At 55.0% G+C, this 19,232-nt stretch overlaps 2 long non-coding RNA genes across 2 annotated transcripts; both read right to left on the reverse strand.

The window, feature by feature from the left end:
• Positions 1–1,177: 1,177 nt before the first annotated feature.
• LOC142818555 (uncharacterized) lies at positions 1,178–12,088 on the reverse strand. The gene is made up of 3 exons (XR_012896066.1): positions 11,874–12,088; positions 2,299–2,444; positions 1,178–2,049 (listed from the first exon to the last, which is right to left on the reverse strand). It is a non-coding gene; the product is annotated as an uncharacterized LOC142818555 (long non-coding RNA).
• LOC142818554 (uncharacterized) lies at positions 3,227–8,111 on the reverse strand. Its single transcript, XR_012896065.1, has 3 exons — positions 5,831–8,111; positions 4,727–4,812; positions 3,227–3,608 (listed from the first exon to the last, which is right to left on the reverse strand). It is a non-coding gene; the product is annotated as an uncharacterized LOC142818554 (long non-coding RNA).
• Positions 12,089–19,232: the final 7,144 nt, after the last annotated feature.

Raw genomic sequence — 19,232 nt, forward strand, 5'->3', positions numbered from 1 at the left:
CAGGCAGCACCCTTCACAGCCAGTTTTGTAACATTGGTTACTTTAGCCCACTAGCACAGTGGGCACCGACCGCCAGTCCGTGGACTGGTGCCAGGCTGCGAACTGCTGGCTGCCAGGCCACGCTAGGGAAATTAATGACTTGTCGACTATTCGATAAGCAACTGCTCATCGGATAGTCAGTCGACTAGTCAATCCCCCTCCCCCCCCCCACACACACACACGCCCCCTTGCTGCCTTTATCAGATAGAGGCAGCAAAGGCGGGGGAAGAGGGAATACTGATCCCAAGCTCCAGTGCGGCATTTCTGCCGAACCCGGACTCAGCTGGACAGTCCCCCGCTGACCCCCGGCTCCACGCGCTGCACAGCCGAGCCCAGGATCAGCTACGTGGTGCTGCGCACACGGAGCCCTGACTCCCCAGCTGATCCCGGGTTCCACGGAAATGCCGCACTGCAGCCCGGGAGCAGCGTGGCATTTCAAAGCGGCAACGTCGTGGGGACTCTGAGTCCTCCGCTGATCCCAGGCTCCACGCTGCGCTGCCACTTTGAAATGCACAAGAGCCTCCTCTGGGGACTCTTCTGCATTTCAAAGCAGGCACCTGCATGCAGCCCAGAGTCAGCGGGAAGTCCTGCTGGCCCTGGGCTGCACGTGGAGTTCCACATTCCTCCTTTGAAATGTACAAGAGTCCCGGCCCATCCTTAGGCCATGCCCAGGGCAGCGCCACAGAAGGCTCTGAGCCCACCCCCTCCTTCAGCTTGTTTTTCCTGCCCTGTTAAAATCCTGGTCTTCACAACCTCCTCTGGCAGGGAGTTCCACAGGTTGACTGTGTGCTGCATGATGAAAAACTTCCTTGTGTGTTTTAAACCTGCTGCCTATTCATTTCATTGGGGGACTCCTTGCTCTCCCTGGTCCAAGCATCTCCCCGCCCTTTACAAATGCGCAGAAACAAACCCAGGAGAGAGAGACGACCCGGGCGTCATTCTGTAGCAAGAGGAAGAGGAGCTGAAATCCAGACCTCGTCGCAGCAGGCAGATGGCCGCGGCGAGGCTGGCGCCGCGAGGGCAGACAGAATAGGATTTGGAAACTCTAGTGTGGGCCTGCTTTCCTCGGCAGCAGCCCGTCCTTAAAACTCTCCTGCTGCCTTCGTTTCGCAGAGGCTGTAACGAGGCTGCCATGCCCGTTGGGGGGACCAGGGGTGACTTGTGTGCAAATGGGAAACAGACTCGCCTGTGATTTAGAGTGTTTATTGCCTTGTGTAATGTCTTTCCTCCCGAGCCTACGGCTCCTCTCTGCAGAGAGGCGATCGATACCCCGCTACTCGGGGAGCTGGCAATATTTCTGAGCGAGGTGCAAATCAATAGGCATTTCTTAACAAGTTTTAATGTAAATACCCAGAAGCACGGAGCCTGCGCGTGCACTGACCTTTCCAGCCAGGCGCGCGCACAAAGTCCTGAAGCAGCAATGAGCCTATTATTTTATCCCCTCCCCCAAGCCTTGGCAAACAAGCTGCCAGCTAAGAATGATCCCCCGGCTCATCATGCCTCTGCCGACGCAGTTCTGGAAATGAGCCCCCTCGTGTCCAGCCGACCAGCCAGGGACTCCAATCTCTGTGACCACTCATCGTCACGCCGTGCCACGTGGAAACAGCAGCTCCAAACCACAGTGACAGGAGACGTTTGCGGGAGCGTGCTACAAGAGGACAGACCCTCTTTCCCTTCGCTGAGCCCCGTCATCCACCCGTCGAGCCCACGATGCAACGTGACTGCTCTAGTCACACACGGATTGGAGGAGACGACAGGATCCAGGGATCTAGGCTTCTAAACGTAGCCAGCCAGTGGCGTTGTGCAAATGTAGATCGCCGTGGGATCATCGTAGATGGTGCAAAAGGCTGGCAACTCTTCAGCCTCATGCAATTATTTTCATTGGCACCAAAAAGACTTAAAAATTCAATTTAGTCCTTGCCCTTGGAAGGACCTCGGTGGGCTGGAATGAAAGCCTCACCTCTCGTTCTGTTATTAATGCAAGAGCGACTGCTGGGGGCAGAGCCGATCCTGTCAATGTCAAATATAATAGTGGCTGTTGCCATTGGTTACTTGCATCTCATCATGTAGAACAGGGAAACTTGGGTAGGCAGGGTGGCACACACATAACCACATACATCCCATGCATCCATTCATGCCCAGCCAGATCCAGAGACGGCCCATGCAGCCGGCACGCACCAGGTTAAAACCATGGGACGGATCCTTCATTATCTACTGTTGCCGTGCCTGGCTGTTGCTTCGGTCATTTTTTAAATTTACCTTGAGTGCTGACACTATGGACAGGAAATCCCCGACTTGGAAGTGCTAAAAGCCCTCCTTCGAGGGGCTTCTGGAATTGCATCTTTTTCGTGGCCCCACTGATAAAACCCTAAGTGACAAGGAATTGACTGCCATCCTGCAAAAGTCTGAACACATGAGAAGGGAGGGGGAGAGACAGATTAAATGTCAGATGCATCAACACAGCCGTGCCAGAAAGGAACAATTTTCCTTTTGACTTAACAAGCTTTATTTTCCAGTCTCAAATCTAGGTGTGTATCAATAAAAACATTAAACACTCAAACCACGTCTCAGAGGGGTATCCATGTTAGGACTGCTCCCCACTCTGGCACTCCAAATGCAGAAGGTGGGGGGTCCCCAAGAGACATTAAATATCTTGCCTCTATAGGCTTCTGCTTAAAACTCTCCAAGGTCACAAATTCCCTGGCCTTGGGAGGTAGCTGCCATCACCCAAGCAAGGGGGAAAAAAACCCTTTCTTGAACTCTGGAAGAAAGCACTTGGGAACTTCTTCCAGAAGGGTACCCCTAAGCTCTTTCACCGCAAGAGAGCTTGAAAACTCCCCTGCAATCTCTGATAGCTGACCTCTCAATCTTAGGCAGGCACACACAGACCTCCCCTTCCAGGACACACGAATCAAATCATCACCTTAAAAAAGGTGATTTTATTAACAAAACAAAAAGATCTCCTTGGTAAAGCAGACTTGGTTGCTAGGTGCTTTAAAGCCACTGAGAAAAGGACAAATTAAAAACAGAGAGAATTCCATCCTTGGGTATAGCTTAAAGTTACAGAGTATGGGATGTGGGGGCACACCAACTCAGCACAGAGAAGTTTAACCAAACAACAAAACAAAGAAAATAACCTGATTGCTTCTAAATAGACATTCCCTGTCTACTCACATACCTGATAGAAATGTAGCCGTGTTAGTCTGGTGTAGCTGAAACAAAATACAGGACTATGTAGCACTTTAAAGACTAACAAGATGGTTTATTAGGTGATGAGCTTTCGTGGGCCTGTGCTTCAGAGTCCAGTTCATTTCTATGTCCGGTATTTTTCGTAGGTTTGGTAGTCATGCCTACTTCAATTCATCTTGCTCCCCCAGCTCCTGGCTTAAACTCAGACAAAGGAAAACAGCAGGCAGGTATCCCGTCCCATTCAAATCTCAACACTTTCTTCTTATTGGTTCTCCTGGCTCCCTGCCAACACTTTCTAGCTACTTGGGTTTAATCCATTGGTTACTGAATGCAGGAATGTTCAGAAAAGTCCAGCACTCCTCCTAGCCATCAGTCGGTATCTGCAAAAACAACAAGGAGTCCTGTGGCAACTTAGGGTACGTCTACATTTGCTCCCTATTTCGGACGAGGGATGCAAATGCAGTGTACTGAAATAGTTAATGAAGCAGGGGTTTAAATATCCAGCATGCTAGTTCAAATCACAGCTGATTTGAACCAGGAAGTGTGCGCCAGGATGCGTTAGTAACGTTAGTTCGAACCAAGGGCTTTGGTTCGAACTAACGCATCCCGGCGTGCACTTCCTGGTTCGAATCGGCTGAGATTCAAACTAGCATGCCGGGCGAGATATTGCTAATGAAGCGTGGGATATTTAAATCCTCGCTTCATTAGCTATTTCGGTACACTACATTTGCATCCCTAGTCCGAAGTAGGTAGCAAATACAGACGTACCCTTAGAGACTAACTGATTTATTAGGACATAAGCTTTTGTTAGTAAAGCCCACTTCATCAGATGAACTGGAGTGGAAGTTACAGAGGTAGGGGTGTCTATAAGGAAGAAGTTGATGGTGTTAATGAAGCTAACCGAGTCAGGGTGGAGGTGGGTCGTTTACAGCATTTGGTCTGGAGATGTGACTATCTAGAGAGGGGAAATTGCCTTTGTAATGCATTAACCAGTTGAGATCCTTATTCAATCCCAAGTTGAATGTGTTGAATTTTGCAAATGAATTATAGACACTCAAACCACATTTTTCTATCACAGAAATTCCCTCCCCGCCCCCCCCCCCCCCCCCAACCTCCCAGTAACTCTTCAAGATTGTCAGTAGTTTGGATGCATTTTTCCCCCACGTGAACACCTTTTGATTTTTTGTATGTTGTTGTTTGGACATTTTATATTAGAAATCATTCATGAGAGACTAGGAGAATGCTAGTAATTTACACGCATATGTATTGCTTACTTGACAGATAGTAATGGCTTCTCTGGAGCATTACTCTATGTCATCTAAATCCATACTCTGAGATGTTTGACAGGGCAGCTTTTCATTCACTAGATTGGATCCGAAGGACTCCAAAGATGCTTTCTATGGTGAGCTCTTAAGGGTCCTTAAATCCATGGATTGTCATAGTCTCTAAATCCACTTGTTAAAGTTCATTCCAAAATCTCACTGGGGACCATTCTTACCGGCTTGTAAAACAACACTTCTGTCTTAAGTGAGACACTCGGGTTGTCTGCAGTAGCCTCCTTCCTCTGGCAGCTGAAAGCATCGCCTAGATGCATAATGGATACCATCGCCTAGATGATAATGGACACCATCGCCTAGATGATAATGGCATTGCTGATATGAAAGATTGTTTGAATATCAGGAGAGTCTTAGGGTCAACTCTGCAACTAAATTGAACCCGCAAAATCTGGGCCATCACTTTGTGCACACACAGAATTTGCAGCTGTCCTGCCAATGAGCATTTTCATGTGCACGAGGGGGCGGCCCGGGGTCAGTGGTGCCTGCGTATTTAATTGGGGCCGGTTAGAAGTTTGGGGGTGTTGGGACGGGGTTCCCAATGGGGAGAAGCAGGAATGGCGAGGAAATCATGATGAGCAATGAAATATTCATCATCGCTGCTGCTCTGTTTCCTCCTCCCCGATCAGCCTGAAGAACCTGAGGGGCTGCTGTCCAGCGCCAGTGCCTATGCACCAGCCAGAAAGCCCCCAGCAGAGACCTCTGCAGTTCCCCAGTTGACCCCTCTGCTGCCACAGCCCTGATCCCTCCCCCCACCTCCTCTGGACCCCCCACTCCATTCTGCCCCCCCATTCTTCCCCTCCTTCCCAGCACCTCCTGCCTGCTCCTGAACAGCTGATTGGGAGGACAGGAGGGCTGGGGGAGGGGGAGGAGTTGGTCCATGGAGCTGCTGTGGGGTGCTGAGCACCTACTCTTTTTTTCTGCAATGCAAAGGGCAGATCACAGCATCACAGAACCACAGATCTGGGAGGGACCTGGAGAGGCCTCGAGTCCAGTCCCCTGCCCCCATGGCAGGATCCAGCACCAGCTAGACCATCCCTGCCTGGTGTGTGTCCAACCTGCTCTTCAATATCTCCAGAGATGGAGATTCCACAACCCCCCAGGTAACTTATCCCAGTGTTTCACCCCCCCTGGCAGGTAGGAAGTTTTTCCTAATGTCCAACCTCAACCTCCCTTGCTGCAGTTTAAGCCCCTTGCTCCTTGTCCTGTCCTCAGAGGCCAAGGGGAACAATTTTTATCCCTCCTCCTTGTGACACCTTTTTACATACTTGAAAACCGTTGTCACGACCCCTCTTTCGCACACAGGCCCAATTCTGTCAGTCTTCCCTCATGGCTCATGTTCTCTCGACCTTTCATCATTTTTGTTGCTCTTCTCTGGACCCTCTCCAATTTCTCCACCTCCTTCCCGACATGCGGTGCCCAGAACTGGACACAACATTCTAGCAGAGCGGCAGGCTGACTCCTCGCGTGAGGGAGAGAAGACAAAGGGAAGGAAGTGTCGGGAGGAGCACTGGGCCCACGTCCCGGGAACGCAAGGGTCTGCGCTAGGCCGGATTTGCACCATGGGGCAATTGGTTTGGTCCAGTCCGGAGTCAGGCCACACTGGTGATGTCACCAAACGTGCAGGGTCTTGGGGGCAGAAATTCAGAGGGGCGGTGGTGGGGAAGGGGGAGTTAACGGGCAACTTTCTGCCCGGGACCGAAGTATCCAAGGATACCAGCCTAATACAAATGCAGTTATTGACTGGGGGTGGCGGAAGGATGGGGGTGGAGTTATTTTGAATACAGATTATGCAAGTCCCATAGTGTGGCTCCCAGCTCACGAGGACCCAATTAATTAGCGATTGGATGCCATGGCGAGAGCTCTGTATTCGTAACGGCGTCCCCCTCCTACACATGGATGTTCTCCCATCTCCATTTCTGTCTCTACCCCTTTACCTGCTCTGTGGCCTCTTTCACTAGGAAACTTTCTCCCTGTTCTGTTTCCTTAGTTACTCTCACTCCTTCTAGCCTCATCAGTATGCGAAGGCTTGTCACGACACCGACTCTTCCGCGCTATTCTAGATACAGGCAACGACAACAGATTTCTCCGTACACAGCGGGATGCAAATGGTCCGGTCATAGTGGAGCCCAGAATTTCCTGGCGCTGGGAGGTGGCCCTGTGCTGTACCCCCTCGGGGGAGTTGTGTGGGTACTGTCAGGTCTTTTCGCTGCCAGTGGCCATAAGCTCTTTTAAAAGAGCTTAGTGCTTTCATGCTGTCAGGGGTGCTGATTGTAAGGCTGTAATGCACAGCTCCCGCTCGAATGCTGCAGCGCCTCGTGGGGCCGGGGTGGTGGGGAGAAAGGCCCCTTCCTGCCCATTTTGGTGCTCGTCCGGACATGCCTGCGGGCGTGTGGTTACACCCCCCGGCTGTAAGCCACCGACGCGCCGCCAAAGTGACACCGGAGTTGCCTAGACAAATCCTAGCCCGAGAATGAGTTCCACAACCCTGGATTGAACCCCGGGTGCCCGGCCTGTCACGCGCTGAACGGCGAGGGGGGGGTCTAGGCCCTAGCAAATGCACCAACGCACACGTACAAAGGATGAGCCCGACTGGGATCAGCCTGGCCCGGGGGGGGCAAGATTTTCCACGAGTCTTTCACCAGCGGGGCTTGTTTCCACGCCCCACCCGCCCAGCTCAGCCCTGCAGCTGGGCCAGGGAACAGGCAAAGCAAACGGCAACCCCCAAGCTGCAGCGGCTCTCACTGAGCTAACTAGAGACCCGCCCGGGAAACCTCTTTTCCTCCTCCCCTTCGCGGGGTGTGGGGCCACTCACGCTGCAGCGCCTCCTGCTGGTCACATGGGGAACTGGCGCCGCCTTCTGGTCCGTGTCTCGCCCATTGGCGCTCTGTTCCCTGGCTCTAGACCCACATCGCTACCTTGGCCCACAGCATCCGCTCCAGGACACTGCCCTCTGGCAGAGCCCACCGCCCCTTTCTGCCGCCTCCTGGGGGTATCGGCCATCCTCAGGCCTGGTACCCACCTCCGTGGCTGACAGCAGCCCCACAGCCTAGGTCTAGCCCCTCCCCTCAGGGGCTAAGAACCGGAGCACCCCAGTCCCCGAGCCCTTCGGAAGCGTTCCCTTGTCTCCAGCCCCTTCCCCTCTACACACCCACAGCAACACCAGCCCCAGAGGACCAACGCTGACACCGACACCAAAGGACCAGCTCCCAGAGGGCAGCACAGCACAGAGCTAGGTTGATGGTGAAAAGAATCCCAAGTTTTATTACCCAAGGTTAAGATTAAAGGGACAGTGGATAAGGATCATGCACCCAGGACCCAGCCACCCAAAAGAGATTCAAATGTTGCCCCCCTGATTAGCGGAGCACCGATAGCTGATCGCCGCCACAAGCCTGTGTTTCTACGAGTGGTGCACATCCACACATGCCTCGGGGCACAGAACAAAATTTATTCTGCACATGGGCAGGGGGGAAGAGAGGGACCATTGCAAGTGCGCTGTCTGCAATTCCGCCTGACTGAAAAAACAAGGAATAGTTCTGCAGCACCTCGCTCTGCCTTGCCCCTCGGAGCTGTCTCACCAGACTCGCAGCACGTTTAGACAAACTGGCGCTAAAAGGGCCTGATCCCTGGCTGCATCGACACCTAGACTAGAAGCGCTGCAGGGCAGGGATCAGGCCCTGGGAACGAGGGCGCTGCAGGGGGTTGATGATGTCGAAGGCCAGGGGCCAGGCCTAATTTTACCACCACCAGCATCTCGCTGCAGCAGCTGCTTCCTCCAGCCTCAGGCTGCAAGCAAGGAGCAGGCAGAGGGTGCGGGGCTGGCGGTGTGGCTGGTGCCCAGAACCCAGCCGTTATGGGGGAAGGCACTTGCACACTCCAAAGGCAGCAAACTGAGCAAGAGTGTCAGTTGTCACTGCCCTGCCCAGCACAGCCACTAGGCAATTCATGCTAATGGTATCCCCTGAATTCAGACACTTGGCTCCAAAAATCCCAGGGGTCTTCAAACTGTGCTAAAGGAGAATCTCCTGTGGCTGGGTACAGTCTGGGGGCTATGACACACAGTCAAGCGGTTCCGATTGCATCCTGTAGAGGGCCACATTAGCCCACATGTTACAGGGCAGCAGACAGCCAAGAAGTGCTTCCGTGGTTCTGGGGAAACGCTCCCTGACGGTGGGTACATCGTGTCCTGATGCTCAGCGCACAGCTCTTGGGACACAGCAGGGGCCTGGTGGCAGGGGAAGCCAGATTTAAGGGCACTTTGTGATGGAGGGAAGATCTATATTAAATAGCAGCCCCGCCCTGGTCACCGGTCACGCACTCGGAGGAGCTCAGAACACCCTCTCAGTGCCCCAGCTTTTATTGAATATGGGCCACGTGAATTTTTTCTCTCTAGATTTTTAATAAAAAGGCCTCACAGAAGACTAAGTGTATTACATCACCGCTGTTTCCTTTGCCAGTCGAACTTGCAACCTCACCAAAAAAGGTACCAGCACAGTCTGACAGGATCTATTTCCCAAAAACCCATGTTGATTGGCATTCATTACATTCCCCTCTTTTAATACTTTACTAATTGTGCCCCGTGGCAGCCACTCCAGTCTCCGCTCTGATGCTAGAATGACAGGCCCATAGTTACCCTGTTTACCCTTCTTAAACACTGGCACAGCAATAGCTCTCTTCCAGTCTTCTGGGACAGTCCCAAGTACTGCAACATTCACGGGCCAAAGATATCCTCGGCCAGCTCTTTTACAACTCTTGGATGCAAGTTCTCTGCATTACAGTACTCCTTCCATGCTGCTCATATCACTGGAGGAGATCACATGCTAGGACTTCATATTTTCCCCAGATATTCTTCACTTCTGATTTACATTCATTCCCATCCGCTTCACCTTCCTTTCGTTTGTTTATACACAATGTTTTACAACTGCCGTCACCTCTCCTCCCAGCCTGGTGGATTTTTTTACACAATGGTGGCCTCCTTCCTCAGTTGTGCCTTTTCGGACACCTAGGCTATGTTTACACTCGCGGCTTCTTGAGCTAGTAATATGCAAATGAGGCTAAGCGTGGAATATTATCGAGCCTCATTTGCATACCTAATGAGCCACCATTTTTTTCAGAAGAGGCTTTTGCGCAAAAAGGAGCATCTACACTGCCCCTTCTTGTGCAAGAAAAACCCTCTCGTGCAACGCTGTTCTTCCTGAAAAGTAATAGGTGTGACGGCATTGTGCAAGAGGGTTTTTCTCGCGCAAGAAGGGGCAGCGTAGACACTCCTTTTTGCACAAGAGCCTCTTCTGAAAAAAATGGTGGCTCATTAGGTATGCAAATGAGGCTCAGCGATATTCCACGCTTCGCCTCATTTGCATATTACTCGTGCAAGAAGCCGCGAGTGTAGACACAGCCCTAGTGACGTGTCCCTCAACCATGCCCAACGAGCCCTTCCGTTCTTCTGATTCTATTCACCGCTGAGCCTCGGGCGCCACCTACGCTGAGATCCGAGGCCTGAGCTCTCCAGGGGCGGACGTGGGGCCCTGGGCTTCGGGAGCAGCCTCCTGCGCTGCGTCCGCACGGCACGGGCACTTTCTGGGTGGGCACCAGGTCTCAGAGCTCTAAGCACAGCCCTGCCCGGGCCCCTCTGCCTGGCAACCCTAATGAGCAGCCTCCGCCAATCTGGAGCCAGCCCCTGTGCACAGGGGAGCAGACTGCAGAGCAAGATTCCCCAGGACAGGCCTGGAGACCCAGGGTCGCTCCCCCACTCACCCGGCCTGCCCTCGGGAGAGCCCCTGGTGGCTTCAGCCCTGCGGACGGTTCCTTGCGGAGTGGAGGGAACTGCAGAGCATCGCCCACCCCCATAGAACAACTCCAGCCTCTCCCGAACACGGCTCCCTCCCAGCTCCCCCAGCGGGGCCCCGCAGACTTTGGGCACGCGGCGGAGCAGGCCCTGCGCAGGGCAGGCTCATAGGGCCTGGTGCCCAAGGCCAAGGCAGAAAGTCCTGCATGCGATGGGGAACCCGATCCTGCCCCACTAGCAAGCTGCTGCACGGCCACCAGGTCGCTCCTGCGCCGCGTGGAACTAACCATTCATCAGCGCCACTAGGCACGTGCGTAACCCCGGCCACGTGAAACACCCCCTTCGCCCACCACACTCTGCTCACGTGCTACCCGCCCACTGCACACGGCCCGGGCTGGTGAGAGGAACGATCCGCCCCCAAGCGACAGCCCAGCCCTGTCCGACCACACAGAACAATGCTTGGCTGGGCTCCAGCACATCTCCCAGGGCCTGACCAAACAGGGCAGAGCCCTTCTTCCCATTGCCTAGCTGGGCCCAATGAGGGTCCGGGAGGGGAAACCACTGGACCAATAGGATTGCCAGATGGTTTAACCAAAAATACCAAACACCATCCCCTCCCCCGCAAGAAAAAAATACCGGGGGAAAAAATTCTGTTGAGAAAAAAAAAGGGGGGAGACCCAGTTTGGTAAAAAAATTCAGAAAATACCAGACACCTAAAATGTCCAGTGTTTTCTGGGTTTTTTCCCCTGCCAGGAGGCGAAAATACTGGACACCTGGCAACCTACGACACTCCGCAACTGGGCCCACCCCCCGGACTCCCTGCTCACCTGTGCTCAACCTCTCCCTCTCCCAATCCCTATTCTGACTCCGCACGCACTTAAAGGGGCCATGCGGTTTTAATTTGTTTTCTTTTTTGCTTAACTCTCGGGTCCTTTTTTTTTTGCTTTGGTCTCCCCCTTTTTTTCTCCCCTGAACAGAATTTTTTCCCTGATGGTTTTTTTTTGGGGGGCGGGGGGAGAGTGTTTTGGTTAAATCATCTGGCAACCCTACCTGTCCTGTGGCCACCCACTAGGCCGCCACCAGCACCCTAGGGGTTTCCATGAAACCTTTAAAAGAATAAATTCCAGGAGACAGCTTCAGACCCCTCAGCCTCACCTGCAGCCTTCAGCGCAGCTGCCTTGGGCTAGTCCCTGGCCGCCAGGCCATGAAACTGACTGGAGACAAAGAACGAAACTGACTCATGCACTCTGCCCCTGCAGGAGGGGATACATGCCAAGGACACTAGTGAGAAACTAGCTTTGAAAACGGCCGGGAGTGTCAGCGAGGCTGGGAACGCAGCATCCCGGGCTGGGGACCAACTGAGCCACAGGCTCTGGCAGCACAAGGCAGCTGCAGGCCCCATGTGGCTAGCGGATTACGCTGGGGTTTTGGTGCATCTTTCAGCAGATCAAGGTGGGGACACAAAGCCCGTTGCTCCTCCAGTCACAACCAGTGATACCACCCGGCTCCTTCCAAACCAAACTCACCAGCGTCCTGCCGGGGTCAGATCCGGCTGCGTTGCAGGTCCCCTCTGCTCAGCGTCCCACACAGGGCTCCGGCTGATCACCCTCTGCATCTGCCCTCTGCCCCCTTCGTTCTCAGCAAACATCTGCTCCTGCCCTCACTTTCCCCTTTTATAGGCTCCATCTGGGCCTCTGGCTGGCTGACGTGCTCCAGCTGATGGCTGTTCCTATCCCTGAGTCAAGGCCAGGTGCCCCAGAGGGAGTGAACAGAACAGGGAGTCGTCAAGTGATCCCTCCCCGCCCATTCCCAGCCTCTGGCAAACAGAGGCCAGGCACACCCTCCCTGGCTAACAGCCATTGATGGACCTAACCTCCATGAATGTCAGCAGGAGGAATTGCAGCTTTAGGGGCTAAAGAAACAAGCTGCTACCGCATGCACAAAAAGACAACTCGCGCTCAGCTAAGGCTGTAGAGGAGACTGCTCGCTCCCTTATCAGCAGGCTCAGTGCCTCTGGGTTAGAAATGTATCTAGAGCTTTTTTTTAGCCCTGTTATAATCTTGGTCTTCACAACTTCCTCTGGCAAGGAGTTCCACAGGTTGACTGTGCACTGTATGAAGAAAAACTTCCTTCTGTTTGCTTTAAACCTGCTTGTGACGGACCGGGCTGTGTCTGGGCACAGCTGAGGGTGTCTGCTCAGGGTGAATTGCTCAAATCCGGGGCTTCTTACAGCCCCCTGACTGGTGACCTTTCCAAACCGGTCACAAACCAGTCCCACCGAGCGCTTCAGCAGCCTGCCTGAAGCCTCCCGAGCAAAACCCCTCCGACACCCCAGCAATATCCGTGCCCCAGATGGCCCCGGGCCTCATACACAGGTGGGGGGTCCTAACACCCAATCCCGCTTACCCCGAACAAGTCCTGACGGTTCCAAGAAACCAGCCACAGATCCCTGGTCAATTTACCCTCTGGATCTTACCCACAAATCACGCTGGGCCAATCCTTTAGAATCTATATCTAAAGGTTTATTATCACAAGAAAGAAAAGCATGAGAGTAAGGTTATTAAAGTACAGTACGTTACATGCATCGAATCTCCCAGTCCTCGACGCAGGCTCTAGCAGAGATGTTATAGCTGCTGGTTTAAAAGTCCTTGTTGCACATCCTTGCATCAGGATGGGTTCACAGGTCTTCCGGGCTCTTCGATCCCTGCAATGCTGCCTCTGGGATGAAGTGCTGAGCTGAGAACAAAATGGCATCGACCACATGGCCTCTTTATACATCCTTCCTGGCCTCTTCTTGTATGCAGCAGGTCACCAGGTCAGAGGCCAATCTCTGTGTTTCCTGCTCGCTGCTCTCAGGTGACAGCCCCCATTCTTTGGGTGTGTCTTTGGCCCATCAAGTGCCATTGTCCTACAGGGCCTGGCTAATCAGCCTGTCCATAGCAATGCTTAACCACATTCAGAGAAATATTCAGCTTCCACACAGATTACAGATTCCTACCTACACACACAGACATTATACACTCACATAAATAGCGTACATAAGATCAGCAAACAATAAGCTCCCATTCAATACCCCACATGGCTCCCTTTTATACCAATTTCTGGGGCCAACACCCCCACCTAGGGGTGCAGCAGCGATCTGGCTGCTTCCCTCCAATTCGGTAATGTGACACTGCTACCTATTCATTTCATTGGGTGACCTGTAGTTCTTGTGTTATGGGAAGGAGTACAGAGCTCTTCTTTATTCACTTTTTCCACACCAGTCGTGATTCTATTGACTCCTATCATACCCCCCTTAGTCGTCTCTTTTCCAAGGCAAAAGTCCCAGTCATATTAATCTCGCCCCATATGACAGCCGTTCCAAACCCCTCGTCATTTCTGTTGCCCTGTTCTGAACTTTTTCAGTAGCATTGAGCAATCTGGATCCCTCGGGAAGCTGGACCCATACGAACTAAACAGGTGTTCACAGAGCCTAATGCAAGGTCCTGCCTCAGCCCCAAAGCCCGCAGGCCCCACTCCCAGAACGGGAAGCTGCACCCAGACCAGTGGGGACTGGTAAACCTCGTTGCAGGAGGAATAACAGCTCATTCGAATTAAGGGCTTTACTTCCAACTCCCGTTTCACTGCCGCATGTAGACACGGGCAGTTACTCCGGGCTAGTCAATTTCCAAAATGGTGACCGCCCGGGAACATGCTAATGAAGCGCAGGATATTTAAATCCAGCGCTTCATTTGCAATTTCGGTCGCCCTCATTAGCCTCCCTAGTTCGAACTAGGGGGCTAGTGTAGACATCCCCCTAGAAAGGCTGGCCACGGTTAGGACACCAGCCTTGCAAGGAAGGGGTGGGCGTGGCAGTGACATCACAAAGGCGTGCTGCAGGACCTCAGCCCATTGGGGGACAGTTGTAGGTCGGTGGTGACCTCACAGAGAGACTCTGACACCAGCCAATCAGGACAGAGGTGCAAGGCAGCGGCAACCTCAGAGACTCCGGCGGCTCTGCAGCAGCCAGGTCTCTCCTGGGGCACGGAGAGAGAATGAGTCAGTGGACGTGGGCATGAGGAGGAGCCTCGTCGGAGTTTCCCCCCTTCCCTGCTGCTGATTTTGTCTTCCCTGTTTAGAAGGTAAGAGCCTCAAAGAGGTTTGGCCCTGTTCAGTCTGACCCACCTGGCGCCAGCTGAATTCTAGGGTGAAGGTGGTTTGATTTCCTACCCAGGACTTTGTCCTGTAGAATTACTGGGGGCCTTGGGGGTTTGTCCTTTTAGGTTTCCCCATTCCTCCTTCCCTCCCTTTCTCTTCTTCTCTTGCTTCTTTTCCCCTTTCGCCCTGCCTCCACCAAGGAGAGAGAGAGGGAGGGAGTGTCAGGGGAGGGGCTGTCACTGTGGGAGGCCCTTACAAAGAGGTGGGGCTGGACGAGTGTTTGCAGACTGATCCCTCCACTGGTGACCTGGACCATCCTTCTGGATTTCTGCTGAGACCCCTCCGCCTCGCAGCTCTCAGAGTCTCGATGCCGATTGGCCGCTCAGGGGGCTATGGACGGGCCCTTTTGTTCTCTTTAAGACCCAACCAGGAAGTCCCAAACCGTCGTGTGTTGGGTTGATCGTGCTGCTTCTCTGCAGTGTTAGTCTCTGCAGAGTTCCTGAGTCTCTCGCACGTGCCAGGTCTGCTCACGCCCTTGCACAGTGACCGGGAGCATTGTTGGGCTGTAGCGCATTCGGGAGCACTGTATTCCAATCCGCCTGTGTGTCCCGAGGGGCGGGCTGGGGGCAGGACACCAGCTGTGCAGGGGAGGGGTGGGCGTGGCAGTGACATCATAAAGGCCTGTTGCAGATCCTCAGCCCATTGGGGGACACTGGTAGGGGTGGCAGTGACATCACAAAGGCCTGTTGCAGAACCTCAGCTCATTGGGGGACACTGGTGGGGGTGGCAGTGACATCACAAAGGCCTGTTGCAGGACCTCAGCCCATTGGGGGACACTGGTGGGGGTGGTAGTGACATCACAAAGGCCTGTTGCAGGACCTCAGCCCATTGGGGGACACTGGTGGGGGTGGCAGTGACATCACAAAGGCCTGTTGCAGGACCTCAACCCATTGGGGGACACTGGTGGGGGTGGCAGTGACATCACAAAGGCCTGTTGCAGGACCTCAGCCCATTGGGGGACACTGGTGGGGAGGCGGTGACCTCACAGAGAGACCCTGACATCAGCCAAGCTGGACAGAGGTGCAAGGTGGGGCAACCTCAGAGAACCCCCCCTTCTGGCTTTGTGGGCGCCCCTCCCAGAGAGGCAGGGCTGGAATTGCTCGGAGACTCTGGGGGTGACCTGGGCCGTCCTTTGGGACATCTGCCGAGACGTCTCAGCCTCCCACCTCGTCGAGTCTCGATGCTGATTGGCTGAGCGGGGGGCGAATCGCAGGGAGAAGTTTTCCCAGTTTCCCCGCTGGGTCCCCCGTCTCCCCTTCCTTTGCAGGCTCTGCACAAGGCCTTGTCTGACCCCAGGCAGGCCCTGCTGGGGAACCCGCAGGCAGAATCCCCCACACAGGCAGGATGCAGTACAGCTTGGCGGTGAGTGTGGGCAGGAGGGGCCGGGGCTGGAAACCCATTTCCCAGACTTTGCTCCTAGCCTGCGCCCCAGGGGCCAGCCTCACAGCCCCTCCCTTCTTCTGGCCAAAGATCAAAGCCATGGAGGGCCCAGGGGCCTGTCTCCATCCCATGAGCTGTCTGTCCGTGGGTCAGGAGTCCAGGACGGACGGGCCCAGACCAGGCGCTGAGCAGCGTCGCAGGCTGGAGAGACGGACACATCGCGACAGAGGGCAGTGCCCCCACCAGCAGCCGCACAGAAGGGAGGGTGGCCCCCAACGGCCCTGTCACTCGGCCTTCTGCGCCACGGCTGGCAGCGGCTCTGCCTGTCAAGCTGGGCTGCCCAGAAAGGCAACGTCCTCCCCAGCCGAGGCGGGGAAAGACGGCTGGCCTGGCGGGGCGTTGCCTCCCTTCCTTCTGCGCCACGGCTGCTGGCATCCCTGAATCCCAAACAGAGCGGCAGCCTCTGGCCAGGCACCAGGCTCGGAAGGCAGCACGGCCAGCAGCAGGGCATGGCAAGGGGGGCAGGACGTGGCATTGCTCCTGCGCCTCGCTGGCGGCAGCTCTGCCAGTCGGGGCAGCTGGAAAGGCAGCACCACCAGCAGCCGTGGGGAAGGAAGGGAGGCCTGGTGTGAGATTTGCTTCCCCTCCACTGCTGGCGGCGGCCCTGCCTTCTAAGGGGGCGGCTGGGAACCGGGGGCAACTGGTCAGGCCCCCAGCCTGGATGGCATCCCAACCGCCAGCAGCAGGGCAGAAGGGAGGGAGCCCGGTCCGGCATTGCCCCTTCCCTCTGCGCCGCTGCTGGCAGCGGCTCTAATATCTGAGCTGGGCAGCAAGAGAGTGCGGGCGCCAAATGCACAAGGCCGTCTGCCCCCAGCAACAGCACAGAAGATCTGCAACGGCCCCCCTTCCTTCTGCTGCCACTCCAGCCGCCCAGCTCAGAAGGCCAGGAGAAATCATGGACCTTTCTTCCAGTCTCCAACGTCTGCCTGGACAGAGACCTGAGGACTAGAGAAGAGGTCAGGGCGACCCTCTGAGCGACCCGCCTGCACTGACCCCCTTTTGGGTGGGACCCCCCGTGTGAGCAACGCTGCTCTAGGGGATTCCTCTCCAACCCCGAGGGTCAACATGGCCAGTTCTTGGCAGACCCTTTCCCTCCACTTCCACGGACGTGGTTGTCAGTTCTCAGGGAAGGTTTTCATAGTTCAAGTCTGTCTGGATGGAGTCTGAAGGACCAAAGAGGCCAGGTCCAGGAAAACCCAGATGCACGGGCTGTCTCTCAAACATCAGCACCCCTTGCGTAAGTGGCTATGCACTTCTTTGCGCAAAGAAACCGGTTTCTTACCCAGGAACAAAAATAGCGTGTCTACCTGCCGTGTGTATCAGCCAGAATGTATACCGCCGGCTGCTAACACTGTCGTCTCCTGCCGCCTGCTGTCTGAGTTCCCTGGAATAGCCAACATGAAACTTAGCCTCCGAGAGATGCTAGGTGAATGCAAAATTCTCTGTCCTGGGAACACGGCCAACCTCAGGTGAACCAAAATCAGGAGCCAAATTAAAAAATCATGGAACTGGCTTAAAATAATGAGATTAAGGGGAAATAAACAAATAATTCATTCTGGGTCTTTCCTTTCTGAGTCTTGAGGACACACTCGGGCCGTGTTTTCAGCCGTTTCTCTGCAAACCTGAGGGCTTGAACCACGTATTCCATGAAAGCCGAGGGTGCGTCTACACTCCCGAGCCGATGCTGACAGAGCTGCGCCAGCAGAGCCCCCCAGATTCGATGCAGCCCACACACAGAGGAGTTTTTCTGTTGGCATAACACCAGCTCCCCAAAAAGAGCCCCCTTGGACTCCCAGCTTGGGCAGTCATGCCTGGCAGTCAGAGCAGTACAGTCAGAGATGGGTCAGGAGTCCCAGAGCAAGCCAAAAGGCAGGTCTCATTGACTCAAACGTAGGGCAGAAGGGACCATCATGAACATCTGGTCTGACGTCCCGCAGGCCACCGAACCTCCCCCCGCCCCCCGTCCTAGAGCCACCAACGCCGGCTGACTGACTGACGACCTCAAATCCCGATTCAACTGTGTCACGTGATGGAGAATCCACCATTTACACTAATTAAAGCCAGCCAGGGACCCGGGCCCCTTGCTGCAGAGGGAGGCAGCGTTTCCCACCCATCCCCCCCGGTCTCTGCACATCTGACCCACTGAAAATTCCTTCCCAACCTCAAACATGGGGCAGGCAGGCCAGGAGTGTTGTGGCGAAACCCACCCGCCAAGCCCCCGGGGGAGAAGTCTTGGGGGTAACTCAGGGCGAGGGGGGCCTGTTCCCCTCTGCTGAGCGCAAGGCACTTGGCGACAGGACTCGTCCTGCGGTGCGCCCCATGGCAGTCCAGCAGCACTGCGCGGGACGAGCGCCCTCGGAACAGCCCCTGGGAAAAAGCAAAAGTGCCGATTTCAAAAGTGCTGGAGTCTGTTTATTCACCTTCTCTTCTGTGCGGTTTGCACGGGGAGAAGTGACTCGCACGCCCGCCTGACCCCCTCCCACAGGCCGGGGGGGACTGACCGACTGGACCCAACCTTCCCCGCCCAGTGCTCTCTGCCCTCCAGGCCTGGCTGGGCCGCCGGGATGGACCCACCTCTCCCAGTTCCTGGTGCCGCGTCTTCCCAGGACAAAACGGGGGCACTCAGGGTTACAGGCTCCCCCTCCCAGAGCGTGGCCAGCAGCAGCCTGTCCGGGGAAAGGCTCGGAGCTGCTCCCAGCCGCAGGGATGGCCTGGCCTCAGTGCTGGAGGGAAGGAGAGAAAAGGCCCCTGGTAGCTGGAGGGGGCTGAGGGGAGTCAGAAGGTCCCTGGTGTCTGGGGGGGCTGGAGGAGGAGACAGAAGGCCCCTGGCAGCTGTGGAGAGGGGAAAAGACCCCACCGTCTGGGGGGAAGATACAGCCTCACCAGATGGGACTCCGCCCTGAGCCCCTCCTCTCCCCCGACTCTCATTCTCACCCCCGCATGCCTCCAGCCTCCTCCCCCCCACCCCTGCAACCGCAAGACCCTGCCCTGACTTCTGCACCCCTCACACTGCCAGCCCCCTGCCTTGAAGAACTGGGCAATGCCGGTTAAGAGCCACACCAGAATTGTTGAGCAAAAAAAAAAAAAAAAAGATGCTGCCCCTTTAAAAGCCACGAGTTGGGCTTTTTGGCCACAGGCTCCCACAGGCCGCCAGCATCTTGCCCCTGTTTTAGAGAGTTTGTTTGATGAAGAACTCCTCCTAAACGGTAAGAGCCAGGATCACCAAACTCGGTCTATAGCTTTCTTGG

This window comes from Pelodiscus sinensis, chromosome 16, assembly GCF_049634645.1.
Source record: "Pelodiscus sinensis isolate JC-2024 chromosome 16, ASM4963464v1, whole genome shotgun sequence".
Taxonomy (NCBI): Eukaryota; Metazoa; Chordata; order Testudines; family Trionychidae; genus Pelodiscus; species Pelodiscus sinensis.